Genomic DNA, 17,229 nt, shown 5'->3' with positions numbered 1-17,229 from the left:
GTTTGTGAGGTTTTTGTTTCCCAGCTTTCCTAAATAGCTATTCATCTCTTCTTCCTTTCCAGTTTTAAATCTGATGAATGGAATCCATAATTTTCATAAAATAAAGGCTGAAAAAATTCCAGAACATTAAACGTCAATATTTCAATGGAATAATAAAGTGCTATAGCGAATCCACCCCCTTTTACTCTAGACGCCAGAGGGTGGTGGTTAATGGAAGTCACTGGGAGGAAGGAAAGATGAGTAGTGGAGTCCCTCAGGGTTCGGTGCTGGGGCCAATCCTGTTCAATATGTTTGTGAGTGACATTGCTGAAGGGTTAGAAGGAAAAGTGTGCCTTTTTGCAGATGATGCCAAGATTTGTAACAGAGTAGACACCGAAGAGGGAGTGGAAAATATGAAAAAGGATCTGCAAAAGTTAGAGGAATGGTCTAATGCCTGGCATCTAAAATTCAATGCAAAGAAATGCAGACTAATGCATTTGGGGATTAATAATCGGAAGGAGGAGAGAAGCTGATATGCACGGACGGGGAGAGGGACCTTGGGGTGATAGTGTCCAAAGATCTAAAGGCGAAAAAACAGTGTGACAAGGCAGTGGCTGCTGCCAGAAGGATGCTGGGCTGTATAAAGAGTGGCATAGCCAGTAGAAGGAAGAAGGTGTTGATGCCCCTATACAGGTCTTTGGAAAGGCCCCACTTGGAGTATTGTGTTCAGTTTTGGAGACCGTATCTGGCGAAGGACGTAAGAAAACTTGAAGCGGTCTAGAGGAGGGCGACAAAAATGATAGGAGGCTTGCTCCAGAAGACGTATGAGGAGAGACTGGAAGCCCTGAATATGTATACCCTAGAGCAGTGGTCCCCAAACCTGTCCTGGGGGACCCCCAGCCAGTCATGTTTTCAAGATATCCCTAATGAATATGCATGAGAGAGATTTGCTTATAATGGAAGTGACAGGTATGCAAATCTCTCTCATGCATATTCATTAGGAATATCTTGAAAACCTGATTGGCTGGGGGTCCCCCAGGACAGGTTTGGGAGCCACTGCCCTAGAGGAAAGAAGAGACAAGGGAGATATGATTCAGACGTTAAAATACTTGAAGGGTATTAACGTAGAACATAATCTTTTCCAGAAAAAGGAAAATGGTAAAACCAGAGGACATAATTTGAGGTTGAGGGGTGGTAGATTCAAAGGCAATGTTAGGAAATTCTACTTTACGGAGAGGGTAGTGGATGCCTGGAATGCGCTCCTGAGAGAGGTGGTGGAGAATAAAACTGTGACTGAGTTCAAAGAAGCGTGGGATGAACACAGAGGATCTAGAATCAGAAAATAATATTAAAAATTGAACTAAGGCCAGTACTGGGCAGACTTGCATGGTCTGTGTCTGTATATGGCCATTTGGTAGAGGATGGGCTGGGGAGGGCTTCAATGGCTGGGAGGGTGTAGATGGGCTGGAGTAGGTTTTAACGGAAATTTCGATAGTAGGAACTCAAGCACAGTACCGGGTAGAGCTTTGGATTCTTGCCCAGAAATAGCTAAGAAGAAAAAATTAAAAAAATTTAAATTGAATCAGGTTGGGAAGTATAGATGGATCATTTGGGCCTTTATCTGCCGTCATCTACTATGTTTATATGTTTATAATTATCTATTTGTGTTAAGAATTTACATTGTCTTCAGGAATTAATCTATTGGAAAAGCACAGTGGACATGTACTAATTCCTAAAATTTCACTTACCCCCCTCCTCCGTTTTACAAAAGTGTAATGCAGTTTTTAGCGATTGCTGCAGCGGTAACAACTCCTATGCTCTTAGGCGCTAAAAACTGTGCTATGTTTTTGTAAAAGGGGGAGGGGTAATTATGTATCTTTCAAGTGAGCACTGTACTTTGCACCTATTTCATGCTTCTGTGTTTCACAATATGGAGCTGTTTTTCTGCAGCTGATGCCATACTCGCTGGTTATATGCTCTGTGTAACTTTATATTTGCTTAAACTGTTGCATAATATAAAACTTGTTAAAACAACTCAACCATTAATATTGGATTCTAGTTTTCTTGCAACACTCTGCTGTAAGAAGGCATTCATAATATGCAGAAAGAGAAAAACGAGAGGGCATCTAATATTCCAAAAATTGTCTTTGGATGCACTGAATCACACAAGACACGACAGGAACAGATTGAACATTCCTGGTTCCTTCCCCAATTTTGGCATTGTAGCATTCAGAAATCTTGATTTCCACATGTTGTATAATTTTTATTTGACATATTTTTTTGCATGCAATATGACCCAATTATTTTTACAACAGAATTACTTTTAAAATCTTTATTTGTTCACCCAGGAAAGGTCTTAGGTTGGTATTGTTTACCTAGAGGCACCTTGATTCGCCAAAGAAATGGATACTTACAGGTTAAAATAAAGTTCATTTGTTTTCGTTAAGAAGCACAAAAAGGGAATATGTCACACTTGCTCTGCTATAATTGCATTTTTCAAAGGGATTTCCATGGGTAAATATGAGGGGTTTACATATGAAAATCACCCTCTTAAGGGAAAAAGTATGGAACTTAACGCAGACTAAGGGCAGGTGAGGATTTCATTTTCAGATAATGAGGCAAAGCATGTGGGTTAAAAGAATTCCTGCAGCCCCCCTTCTGATCCTTCTTAAGGCAAGTTTTTACTATACCTTGATTACTACGGAAGTCAGCTTGCTAACTACCATGGTAAATGCATGATGCTGCTTATCAACCACCTTGCAAGCAGCATTATTACAGAAGCCTGGGATCACTAGGCCTCAAAGTAGAATCTAAAGGGGCTGGTGCTGTCCTACAACCCCCCCCCCACCTAAAAAAGCATAAATGTATTAAACCTGGGCTTAGTGCATGGTAAAAGGCCATGTTACCACATATTAAGCCCAAATTCTAGCACATTTTAGTAAAAGGGCTCCTATGTGCATAAGCATAAGTCCTACCTACACATCATACAGTCTCCATCTTGTCAAATATATGCTGTGGCGGCAATTCTATAATATGTGTCTCATTTTAGGTGGCACAAAGGAATGTATAAATGGCAATTCTATAGTAGCTTAAGGACATTCCTAAGATGTTATGGAATATTAGCATAAAGCCACATTGGTTCACCAAACTTAGGTGGGCCTACTTATAACAGATCAATGACTGATATAATTGGGTACAGCTAAGTAGGCCATACAATGTATGCAACTGGTAACATTCCGTAAGCTGAGCAAGTCGTTTGGTGATATGTCCATGCTCTATCTACGTGTATGCCCATTCACAGTTGCACACTAACTCCTGGATTCTATAAAGTTCACCTAGATTTGGGCACACAGACTTGGATGTAGATTCCAGATCAGCATCCAAAATAATTACGAAGCCACGTTAGGCCTTTTTTTTTTATCACCAACTGCGGCGGTATTCGCTCCAACCCTCATAGGAATTCTATGAGCATAGGAGCTAATACCACCGCGGTCGTCAATAATAAAGCCTAATATGGCTTCATAAAAGGGGCCCTTAATTATTGGAGCTAACAAGCATGTAATTGTACTAATTATAATTTGGGCACTGATCAGTCCACGTGCTATTCTGTAACAATGGGTGCCAATTGGATTGCATACAACTCAAAAGGGGGCATGGCCATGAAAGGAACAAGGGGAGGGGCTTTAGGCACCTGAGCCAATCAGGGTCTTAGGCTCCTCCCTCTGTATCCCGGCATACAAATGGGAGGAGTTTAAGGCCCTGATTGGCTTGATTGAGGGGAGTTCGGGGGACCTCCAGTGGAAGGAGAGAGTGGGCATCCTCCTGCCTTTTTTTGGGGAAAGGGGTAGGGTAGGGGATATTTGGGGTGAGCCTTCGGTGGTAGGAGGGATTGGGCATCCCTCCTGCCATTTTGCTGCTGTGTGTGTGTGTGTGTGGAGGGGTCAGCAATGGCAGATGAGAATGGGCGCCCTTACTGCAAATTTTTGCTAGTGCAAGGGAGGGGGATTCCCGGTGCCGCGTTTGCCATGGGTTGTTGGGGAGGGATGTCATCTCTGCTCATTAAAAAAAAGAGAAAGGTTTCCTGCCCCAAACAGCTGAGTGGCTGAAGGCTGCTTTCGGGGCTTCCCTTGCTTCTCAGCTGTTTGGGCTTCCCATGCCAGCTCAGCACATGTGTGCAAATTGTTCTCACAGTGACCAATCGGACGGGAGAGATGGGGCATTGCACAAACCTCCATGTGAATCATTTGCATGCAAATGTTTTAGTGCTTCAATAGCTCTTCTTGAATCGGCCAAAAATCGGATTGGAGCAGACCCAACACGGTCTTATAATTCTCTTTAGTGAATCTAGCCCTAAGTGACTTGCCCAGTGTGAAAAGAAGCAGTGTAGGTTTGAACCCACAACCAGTGGCATAGTAAGGGTGAGCTGCACACGGGGCGGTGGCGCCCCTCCCTGCTCCCCCTGCCGCGCATGCATCCCCTTCCCTTTCCCTATACCTTTTTAACTTCTCTGGCTTGAGCAGCATGCCCACATCAGTGTTAGCTTGACCTTTGATGTCACTTCCTAGGTGCAGGTCCCAGAAGTGACATCAGAGATAACACCGAGGCCGACATGGGCAGCAACCTTGCGCTGGGGAATTTTAAAAAGGTACAAGAGAAGGCAAGGGGCGTGCGCATGTGGGAAGGAAAGGAGGGGGTGGCAGAGAGGAGGGGGGTGCCGCACCCTTAGGAAGACCACGCCCGGGGTGGACTGCACCCCCTTACTATGCCATTGCTCACAACTTCAGGGAGCTGAGGCTGTAGCTTTAACCACTGCACCTCACTCTCCCTATTGTCAATGGTCTGTGCTGATTCAGTCCATTAAACGATTAAGCGAGGTGCTTACGTCGGCTAGACGTGCTGATACACTGTAGGCACCTAACCTTAGGTAGACTTTATAGAATTCTCCAGTTGGTGCTTAACTTTAAGCACCAGCTCATAGAATTATTTTTCATGTAAGACAGGGGTGTCCAACCTGCGGCCCCATGAAGTATTTTTTGCGGCCCCGGTCGAGGGCGATGCAGTCTTTTCTTCTGCTGCCCCCTGGTGTTTACCATCTTGCCGGCTCCCTCCTCTGTCTTGCTGCAGTGTTCGCGCATATGTGCAGCCCCAGAAACATTTTTTTTGGCCAATGCGGCCCAGGGAAGCGGAAAGGTTGGACACCCCTGATGTAAGATATGCTTGGTTAGTGCTTAAGTAGGTATTTTTTGCATGTATGTGAACCGATGCGAGGGCGGTGCTGAAAAGTTCTCAGCCCAACCAACCAACTTCCTAAATTCTGAGCGTTAGTTTTTCACTGCAGCTGAAAAGAGTGTTATGACATAGTAAAATAGTAAATGATGGCAGATAAAGACCCAATTTGTTGAAGCAAAATTCTATGTTTTGGCATTGTTTCAGGTCATTGATTGAATCATATTCATATAAGATTGAAATGGATCTGAACCTCTTCAATGTAGACAACAAACAAACTGTGTACAGGTTCTACGTGCAATTGTGTAAATTTTAAATAAATTTCTTAAATTTTTAAACAGGAGGGGAAGACCTCAGAAGCCTGCACCATCAAGAATATCCAATTCTCTAATGATCATACAGCAGGACAGGTTTTTAATCATAGGTCTCACACTCCCCTCCACACCGGTTAACAGCACAATGTTCTGATCGTGTGTTTAAACACTTCACACATTTAAACCGGTGAATGAAAAATGAAATGCACTTATCTGTAGTTAAGGATAAGAGCCCGACGGGACCCGTTTCGCCACTTTATAGGCTTCGTCGGGGGACTTTTTTTGAAAGTGCATTCACCATTTTTGAAGTGTTAGTCTAAACTGAATGCACTTTCAAAAAAAGTCCCCCGACGAAGCCTATAAAGTGGCGAAACGGGTCCCGTCGGGCTCTTATCCTTAACTACAGATAAGTGCATTTCATTTTTCATTCACCGGTTTAAATGTGTGAAGTGTTTAAACACACGATCAGAACATTGTGCTGTTAACCGGTGTGGAGGGGAGTGTGAGACCTATGATTAAAAACCTGTCCTGCTGTATGATCATTAGAGAATTGGATATTCTTGATGGTGCAGGCTTCTGAGGTCTTCCCCTCCTGTTTAAAAATTTAAGAAATTTATTTAAAATTTACACAATTGCACGTAGAACCTGTACACAGTTTGTTTGTTGAATCATATTCATATCATCAGAAAGCTTTTTTAATTATGAGAAATCTACGTAAAATAAGAAAATTCTTTGACCCAGCACAATTCAGGCTAATTGTCCAATCCCTAGTCTTAGGACTACTGGACTATTGCAATTCCCTCTATCTACCTTGTCCTGCCAACATGATAAAACAACTTCAGACTATACAAAACACTGCCCTCAGACTGATCTACTCCCTGAGAAAATATGATCATATTACAACTGCCTTCCTAGACTCTCACTGGCTACCTATGCAAGCACGAATTCAATTCAAATTCTACTGTCTATTATTCAAAGCATTAAACGGCTCCGCCCCCCCCCCCCCCCCCCTATCTAAACAATTGCCTAAACCAGATCCTCACCTCAAGACAAAGAAGAACTCCGAATCCTTTTGCCTTCCCTCCACTCAAGGGCACTCAGTGCAAAAAGATGTTTGATAACCTTCTGGCGACGCAAGCAGCAAAACTTAACCACTCCATCTCCAACCTGTTGACGGCAACGGGCGACTTCAAAACTTTTCGAAAATAAATCAAAACCCTACTTTTCAAAAGATTTATCCACATATCTTAACCCAACCCTTCCCCCTCCTCCTAGATAAATTCTTCACCAAAACCTCCACTTAAATAATCTCTTCCTCCCCAAAACACCAACCAAGTATTCAGATCCCTGAAATGTAATGTAATCTTATTTGTACTCTAACTGTAATCTATTTGTTATATCACACAGTAACGTACAGTCAATTTAATATCCAATTTGCAAGTTCTTCCGGAATTAATCCAGCTACCTCTCCTCCCTTGTAACCAAAAAAAAACAAACAACCAATACTGTTGTAACTTCACTGGAAATGTCCAGTTAGCTCTTTTGTAATCCGCCTTGAACTGCAAGGTATAAGCGGAATAGAAGTCCCTAATGTAATGTAATGTATCATTCTCTTCTTGGTTGGACTGAGAACTTTTCAGCACACTCTCGTTGTGTGAGGAGTTTCAGTCTTTGGTAACCAGAGCTGAGACTGTGATGTCATAATGCCTCATTCCACTAATAAGAACCAATCTCATCAGTGATATCACAATGCCTTGATTGTCCTATACTTTGCTCCATATGAGGGCGTGCTGAAAAGTTCTTATCCCAACCAACCAACTTCCTAAATTCTGAGCATTATTTTGCCACAGTAGCTGAAAAGAGTGTAATCTTATTTTGTTAGGTGCTAATTTGCTGAAACAAAATTATATGTTTTGACATTGTTTCACATCATTGATTGAACCATATCCATGTCCTTCTCTTCTTGGTTGGGCTGAGAACTTTTCAGTACCCCCTTCGTATGTGCATATACATAGCAGCATTTTAATCATTTATTCTTGTCTTTGGTGTATCAATGTTAGCTCCTTATTTCTCAAAGTACCCCTAGTTGTGTATGTCTGGAATGCCAAATTTATATGCAACACATAAATATTACTGTGTTGGCATCATTAAAAATTATACAGGCATGTTCATTCCCCTTCATTTCACAGCTGTGGCACCTCTTTTTTAACCCTGCACCTCAGCTCTTCAGCCTATTGCAGATTTTTTCCACTCTGGCACTAAAATAAATAAATAAATAAATAAATAAACTAGCAGAGAACACTTATTAATGCTACCTGTAAAAAAACTAGCTAACCTATTACCCCACCTCATACTATATACACCGGTGGTTCCCAACCCTGTCCTAGAGGACCACCAGGCCAATCGGGTTTTCGGGCTAGCCCTAATGAACATGCATGGAGTAGATTTGCATGCCTGTCACCTCTATTATATGCAAATCTCTCTTATGCATATTCATTAGGGCTAGCCTGAAAACCCGATTGGCCTGATGGTCCTCCAGGACAGGATTGGGAACCACTGATATACAAAATTTCTGTCATTACAAAACATGGTATTAAGCTTTTGGGTCACGTGCTCATTTCTTTGCATTTTGATTTGATGGCTAATGCCTTCATTTCTATTGGATTTAAATGATCAGTGTGCTGATGTTCATGCAATCCTTTGCATGTAGGGTTCTTATATGCTAAACCAGGGATCTCCTTTAGGGCCGCAATCCAGTTGGGTTTTCAGGATTTCCACAATGAATATGCATTGAAAGCAGTGCATGCACATAGATCTCATGCATATTCATTGGGGAAATCCTGAAAACTCGACTGGATTGTGGCCCTCAAGGAGGGACTTTGAGACCCCTGTGCTAAACTGTTTTGTGCATAGAGCACTATAATAGTACAGGAAATTGTGCACAGGACTCATGCTAAGCTGTGCAGTAAGCCTTCCACCTTCTTGTCCAGTTTGTCTGTCTTGGCTAGATTGTAAGATCTTTTGAGCTCGGGCTGTCTCTTCTATAATTTGATATACTGCGCTGCATACAGTGGTGTGCGGTCAGGGCCCTCAGGGGATTTGCTCCACCCCCCATAGGTCCTGAGGGCACTGCTCTGAATTTGATTGGTTGAGCAGGCAATAGGCAGATGCTGCTCAGCCAATCAAATCCATATCAGTACTGTCAAGGCCTTCAAGGGGCTCGGAGAATCCCCAGCCCAAGAGCCCTGCTTTTTTTTTTTCTGGTTTACTTTATGTATGATGCAGTTTGACTGGTTGAGCAGGCTTCCTACTCAACAAATCAAACTGTATCAAGCAAAATGTAAACAAAAATATTTTTTTTTAAAAAAAAGCAGGGCTATGGAACTGGCTTCATATGTCTAGTACAGTGGTCTCAAACTCGCGGCCCGGGGGCCACATGCGGCCCGCCAGGTACTATTTTGAGGCCCTCGGTATATTTATCATAATCACAAAAGTAAAATAAAACAGTTTCTTGATCATATGTCTCTTTAGCTATAAATGACAATATTATTATTAAGACTTAGCCAAAAGGAAAGATTTATAAACTATAAAGAGTTTTACCTCATGCAAAATTGTCCATTTCTTTAATAAGACATTAGCTATTTTTTTCTGAGGCCCTGCAGGTACCTACAAATCCAAAATGTGGCCCTGCAAAGGGTTTGAGTTTGAGACCACTGGTCTAGTAGCACTATAGAAATGATTAGTAGTAGTAGTAATAGTAGTATCAGGTTGAATCAGGTTGGGCAGACTGGATGGACCATTCGGGTCTTTATCTGCCGTCATCTACTATGTTACTATGTTACTATGTAGTAGTTATTACATTGGCTTCATAGTATTCTATCTAGCTGTATAACATACCCAGAATGCCTGAGAGATTAGTGAAATAAAAACCAGTTTTCCGTGATAATGAGATAGAAACAGTGCTGTTACTACCCCTTCCAAGATCTGTATTCGTACGATACTTTGTTTTCTTTACATGTTTTTTGAGTTCAGCAAGTAATTGCTAAAACTTTCTTTCATTTTCCTGCTGAGCTGTTGACAGGATCAACCATTGGGATTTGGGAGAAGTGAGGCAGTGAAAAGCTTCATCTACTCTTGTCAAAAGTTTCAATGTGATTGGTGGAGTGATGCGTGCTTCTGCTTTCTCCCACACGCTGTTGTGCCGTGATGTTCCCTATAGACTGTGCTGCCGTGATGCTGACAACAAATATAAAGAATCAAGGATTTGGCTCATTTGGTTCTGCAATCATTCAAGTTCATTTAAAGGTATACAAGTCAAAAATATCCTTGTCACATTTTACCATTGGTGTAAAACACTTAAGCTATCTGCACAGCATTTTTCCATGACCTCCCCCATTCTAAATCTTGTGACAGTTTCGATCCGTGAGGCAAGAAACTGTGCTTCCAGACCACAGAGAAAAGCAGATTCATAGTAAAAGGCAGTATAAACCACCCAGAGTTGTCCATCCACTATTTCAGCCGAGGCAGCACCCTTTTAGCAGGGAGGAGGAAAATCTTCTCAATGACCACCGGGGGAGCCAGAGAGAGCTGAAGTCTGCTGCCACCTCAACTAAGGCCTGGGTGTGGTTCCAACAGATTTAAGCCTAGCTTACAGAAGCTAGCTAGGGAAGTTCAGGAGCAGTGACTGAGAAAACCTCTCCAGCCAAAGCAGTGGGTCCAGAAAACCCCATGGAGTGACAGGGTCCTGAAGATTCTCAGACACCAGAGTGGGACGCATGGACTTTGCTGAATCAGAGCCAGTTCCTAACCAGGCAGAGGCCATGGAGATCAACTTATGCACTGTGGGCAAATAGCAATTTTTGGCATGTTTTTTTTTTTTTTCTCTTCTCTTTATCTTGAGAAAGAAAGACAGAGGTTTTGTCTATTTTTGTGGTGTGGTACTTACTAAAACCTTCGAACTCTGTGAGAAAGACTTGTGCTGCTAGCAGTGCTTTATTTTTGCTGTTAGTAAGAGACTGCTATTCTTTTGAGAGTTTTTTTTTTGTTAGATTTTTTGGAACCAAAAGCCCTACAGTGTATGGAATTTCTGGGAATGTGTATGCTGCACCATCCTGGTGGGATATTTTTGAGGGACTCTTTTTCTCTTATATTACATGAAGAAAAAGTGATTAAAGCTACACAGCAGCCTTAACCCCCACAAACAGCTCTGAGGAGCTAAACACCTGCCAAAGCTGGTAATAGGCAGGCTTTGATAATATGAACTGTTTACTTTGTTGAGAATTGGTTTGTTCCTGAGCCTGTTTGGGACTGTGAAAATAGCATAGGCTGAACTGAACTGCTTGAGTCTGGCTTCAGGCTTTGCTGTATACTGGAAAGCCAGAGTTTTGAGTTATCTTTTCTTTGTTTGCTCTTTTGGGCAGCATCATAAGGACTGAGATTGATACCTTTCCCAATAGGAAGGAATAAATATGAACTTACCTTGCTAAACTCTACTGTTTTGAGAATTGTTTGTTGTGCATGGTGAATTGAAACCAACTTAGTGCAATTGATCCATTTTCACCTTGAAGGGCCTTTCTCCCTTTAGAGTGGCGCGCAACAATCGGCATAGTCACCCTTCCCCGCGCTTACGCTACCCAGCGGAGACCGGGTGGGTGACAGTCTTTAGCATATAAATGTGCTATTTGCACACAAAACTGTTAGAATACAAGCACTTTTATCGGCAAGTGTACATTTACAAACATTAAATGCTATCACGTGTTCTATAATTTTGGCACGCAATTTGTTAAAAAGGGAATTCTACAAGTCCAAATGTAGGTGCCAATAGAGCTAATGCTTATATATGTAATTAGTGTCAGTAATTGGCCATTATGCACACAAGTCAGGGCTGGATTAAAGGGTACATTCAGTAGCCCAAAATTGTCAGGGGAGCCCACTGAAGGAGGGCAGAGGACATTTTTTCAATTTTTTTTTCAAACCGCAACACAATGGTGTGGCTCCCCCAGGCATTGGCAATGGCAACGTGGCCCTCCATCGGCACCGTGGGCTGCAGCCCCCCCCCCCCCCCCCCCGACATGCCGACTCTTCTCCGGAGCAAGGGAGATGGGGCCGGTGGACATTGTCAGTTGCTGCAACATCCCGCAATGACAGCGTCTGCCAGCTCTGCTAGAAAGAAGTAAGTGACATCAGAGGGGGATGGACTGGCAGATGCAGTCATTGCAGGACCTTGCAGCAACTTACCACATCTGCCGGCCCCGCCCGTCTGCCTCTCCCCGAGTTCGAACTGCTTTGCTCTGAGGTTCTGGGGCACTAAGGGGGGAGCCCTACAGAGTCTCAACTCCTTTCACTCGCTCTCCTTCCTCCAATCTCAGAAACGGGGGCCTCGGGCTCAGAGGGCCTGCAGCGTGTGAAGGAGGAGATCAAGGACTTCAGGGGGAGGGAGGTACAGAGGGGGCAGGCGGGCCATGCTATGGAGGTGTCGGACTCCTCGCTGAAGGGAGAGGGGCTTCAAATTGCCAGGGGAGAAGAGGGGGCTCTCAGAGCATTGGTATTTAGTGCTGGCTGTTCTTGCTGCAGGAGGAATCCTGATCAGCTCCTCAGTATGTAGGTCTCAGTGCAGCTCCTCATACCATCAATGGAGAGAGGAGGGGGCAGGCTGGAGCAAACAGCCCATAGAGAGAGGGCAGTGGAGGAAGAAAGGTGAGGGGGGACCCGGTGTCATGGAGAGAGAAGAAAGAGTACGGGGGTTAGGGCTAGGTAGAGACGGGGAGGGGAGAAATTGGTAGGGAGAGAGAAGAAAGAAAGAGTATGCGGGTTGGGGCTAGATGGAAAAAGTGGGAGGGAGAGATGAGGGCTTGAGATGAATAGGGGTGAGACTGGAGAACAATTCCCAAAATAAAGGGAGAGTAAAAAAAATGTGAGAGCGAAGAGGGGTGACATGATAGAGAAGAGAAAGAGGGGGAAGGGTCATCCATTGACAGAAGAAAGGAGGGAAAGACCTGTAGCTTATATTCTGTTCCCATTCCCATGTGGAGCTCCCAGGTGAAGAAGCAAAAGTTAGTTCATAAGGGAAGATAGCGACTCCCCATGCTGGCATGGGGGGGGGGAAAGGAGGTGCAGACTTGGGCAGTGCCAGAAAGAGGGTGGCATGGAGTCTCTGGACTGCGTAAGCATAGGGGCGAGGAAAGAAAACAGATGGGGAGCTTTGTACGAGCACCAGAGCTGGATGAAGCAGCAAAGTAGGATTCAAGCCCCACTTTAACTCCGTGAGCACATGGCAGAAAGAGGAAAGAAATCAGTGAAGCTTCCGCTGAATGCAGGCACTGCTTCATCTTTCCAAGAAATTTAAGGCTATTGGAGTCCCACTGACATGGCACTGTTGAGGAAGCTCACACTGTCATATTCACTTGAGCGCTGACATTTTTAGTTGTCTGAAATGTTGCTTCTTTATTGGGCAAAACATCATTTCTTATGAAAATAATCCTAGTTGGGGTACATAGAATAAAAAAACGAGAACAATGTAATGCTGGAGCATGACGCGAGTGAGCAAGAAAGGGAAACAGGATAGTAGGCTTGAGTCCTTTGGTCTGACCTAGTATGTGACCCAATTGGGGAGAGAGAGGGAAGGAGGGAGAAGGAAGACCATGGGAGGGAGGGGAAGGAAAAGACCATGGAGGGAGAGAGAAGTGGAGACAGATACCAGACCTGGAAGGAGGAAAGGAGGAAGGATACAGATACCAGATCTGAGGGAAGAAAAGGAGGAGAAGGAGAGATGCTATAACAGGGCTCCCCAAGTCCGGTCCTCGAGATCTACTGGCAGGCCAGGTTTTCAGGATATCCACAATGAGTATGCATGAGAGAGATTTGCCTGCACTGCCTTCTTGGTATGCAAATCTCTCTCATGCATGTTCATTGTGGATATCATTGTAACCTGTTCTGGGCTCTTGGGGAGTTTGGGCTATAAATATAAATAAATGGTATTCTCCAAAGAACTTCCTTATTCTTCTTTTTCAGTTCAAAAGTTTTATTGGGTTTCACAATAAAGCAAAAAAGACATACAACAAGATTGAAGGATGCATAATATAAATGTAGATGATAGGCATAATGTAACTCAAACACATCCGAAGATCAAGGAACAAGAAAAAATAAGGGAAAGGGAAGAAATCGTACAGAGAAAGAAACATGACTATAGATGTTTCACGAGTCATGTTTCCTTATTCTTCTTAATATCCAAAATAATCCAAAAGTCTTTTTTACTACTAAATTTGCACGGGTAATCGAATATATTATATACCTTCAAAAAAGTAGGTAGGTGCCAATCCTGATGAAGGAGCATGAGCTGTGGATCCATTAAACCTTACAGAAATACTTGAATCTTCCATTACAGATACCACAGAGCGAGCTACTTTTCTAATTTCCTTTGTATTTGAGCAGGACACTAATGCACTTTTGAGATTAGATTTTCGAAATTCCCAATTGCCATTTCTGGGGAAAAGAGTTTGTATCTACCCAGATGTCACAAGGCAGATGCAAGAGTGGCAAAAACTTTTTTTTTTGGCTATGAGAACTGAGACAGTGGCACTGGGTGCAACCTTTTTACTAGCCTATCCCTGTAAATGTTTAGTAAAATACCTCGGAGTTAAATATGTGTGTGTTTTGGGGTTTTTTTTTCCCCTGAACACTTGCAAGCATTTCTTGATCTGAAGAAGTTGTCTACTTTTAGGGCTCCTTTTACTAAGGTGCGCTAGCGATTTTAACACGCGCCTCCATAGAGCTTGTGTTAGTATTTTTTGTTTAGCGCATGGTTTGCGCACGCTAATCTCAAGCGCGTGCTAAAAATGCTAGCACGCCTTAGTGAAAGGAGCCCTTAGTGTTTAGATTGAACATTTGTGTAACTGGAACTTTCTGCTAAGCCTAGTCCTCTTTGCCATTAATTATTATTATTGTTTCTCTTCACAGTTTTCAGGATCTCTCCAAAGATTAGATGGTGGTCTAAGAAAGTTTAATTGTTTCTTTTTTTTGTGTGTGTGTTTTTTTTAATATTCTTTATTCATTTTTAAGATTACATTAAGTGTTACATATATTCAATCACATTAACAATAAATATATCACTTACAAACTATCATTTGCACATTACTTAAAATCCTATCATTCCCCCTTCCCTCCCTAGCATATAATCCAGTATAATATAAATATATATTAATAAAATATCCCCACCCTACCCAATTAATACTAATAAAAATTAAGGGAAACAAACTCAGCTACTCCGTACAATATTTTGTTAATGGTTTCCATACATCCTGAAATTTCTTGAAATAACCCTTTTGTAATGCAATAAATCTTTCCATTTTATAGATATGGCATAGAGAGTTCCACCAAAAGTTGTAATTTAATCTTCTCCAATCCTTCCAATTATATGTGATTTGCTTACGTTTGAGATTAGAATTAATGCTGTAATTTTTTTACCTGTTTTACTGAAGCAAGGATATCTTGTGTATAATTTGAAAATTCAATAAAGAGAAAAAAAAAAAACTGCACGGGTGTGGTTAAGAGTGTGTCTGTCAGCCGCAGAGCTGGTGGAAGTGTGGGCTCCTCGATTCCAGGGATAAGTTAATATTTGTAATTGTGTGCTCTGCGTAACTCCCTCCCTGTTTAAGCCCATCTTGAAACTACATCCTACTGTATTTAGTTTATTTGATACACCACAAATATTGAAATGTATCCTGATCATATTGTTTGCCCTTGATAAAGTGTTCAACAAAGAGCTGCTTAGGCCTTTCTTACTATGGGACTTTCCTATGAGTAGCAGAAACCAGGAAAACTGCAATATCCTGAGGACCTGTTTCCTTGCTTTTGAGCTAATAGGTAGGGAAATTATGTCTTTTCAACATATTCAAAGTGCAACAGTTATTGTTATCTCAAGAGGAGAATAGCTTCCATATGCTTCATTCTTCTGATAAAATCCCCCTGCCCATTGCAGTAATTGGAAAGTGTGTGTGTTTAAAGCAGTTCTCTTTTAAATTGTTCCTGCCCTTTATTGAGTGCAGTGTTCCGTAATAATGTAGTTTGTATGAGTTTGTGGCAGATGGTTGCCTTAATCAACCCAAGCACAGCAATTTATGCATCTGCTCTACAAAAGTGCCTGAAAACTACCCTAAGCACCGTATCGAGACAGTTACCATATAATCAATGAGCCAGCATGTGGCTCAATGCTTGCACTAAAGCAGGTAAGAGCTGTGTATCTGGCCATTGTGCTCTTTGCATTATTAGGTTATTATGCAAGTCAGTAAAGCAGAATTGCATTTACAGTTCTTGTTCAAAATATGGACACTTGCCAATAGTTCTAAGACTTTCTGTGATGTTGCAATCGGGTGAATTCCTGGAAAGAACTGAAGTTCACTGGATGGTGGGGAAAAAATGATTTTCTGATATCTTTTTAAGTTTCAAGTTTATTAAAAAAAATGTTATACCACTTAATCAAATTTCTAGGCGGTGTACAGAAATAAAAAGTATCTTAAAAAACAAGTTAAAGATAAAATACTAAACAGAACCAGGCTAGGTTAGTAGACACAAACCAAAACATATATACTAGCTACACACAGTTAAGAAAGAAGGGCGAGAACTACAATCTTTAAGAAAAAGAGCACACTTAGAGGAAAAACAATAGGTAAGGGTAAAAAGTTATCAAATTTGTTTTAGTCCTAACACTGGCATTCGCATCACTCCTCATATAAAACATCACTAAATAAAAACACATAACACTTAGTAATGGCAAAGCATGGGCCCCAGCTTTATTAAACTTATAAATATAACATTTTCATACATAAATAATTCAGTGTAGCTTAACAACCATAAACCTTGGAGCTATTTGGTGTCGAACTAGCTCAACTCTGCTACTGCCTATCTAAACGATCGCCTAAACCGTAACCTTCCACCCAGAATAAGAAGAACACTGACACCATTCTCATACCCACCACTCAATGGCACTCATCGTAAAAAGCTTTATGATAACCTCTTAGCAACGCATGCAGCAGAACGCGAACCCTCCATCTCCAGATTGTTAACCTCAACATCCGACTACAAAGCATTCCGTAAAGAAATCAAAACGCTGCTATTCAAAAAGTATATACAATCTACCCAATCTCCCTCTCCTCTTCCACTTACACCGACCAGGTTTTGCTCACTCCCTAGCACCGTACCCTCAACCCTCAAAAAAAGGAAAAGACTATTGATATGTAATTGTAATGTAACCTGATTTATCTTCCAAAGTTACTATGTCCATTCTGTTATTAAGTCTAAACCCTCAATCTGTTTTCTCCAATGTCATGTACCCTCCTGGAAATGTCCAGCTTTCTTCTTATGTAATCCGCTTTGAACCGCAAGGTACAAGCGGAATAAAAATCACTAATGTAATGTAATGTAATGTAACTCTCAAAACTCAAACCCCTTGATGCTAATTGGTGTCGAATTAGCACTGCTCACCAAATTCATCACATTCCAGCAAATCCACACTTCCCCCAGCAAGACTCGTTGTGTCGCAGAGTCATGCCAGCCACCATGGTGGTTCCGCACATGAGCAGAATAAGCACATCCTATATAATAAAACCCTAAGCACGCATGCGCACTTAGGGTTTCGTGTTCCCTGCCGCCGAGTTTTCTGATCCGTGGCCGGATTCTCTTTTAGAACGCGGCAGCAGGGAACACTCTGGCCACT

This window comes from Geotrypetes seraphini, chromosome 3 (genome assembly GCF_902459505.1).
Source record: "Geotrypetes seraphini chromosome 3, aGeoSer1.1, whole genome shotgun sequence".
Lineage (NCBI taxonomy): Eukaryota > Metazoa > Chordata > Amphibia > Gymnophiona > Dermophiidae > Geotrypetes > Geotrypetes seraphini.
Note: the sequence above shows the minus strand (reverse complement) of the source record.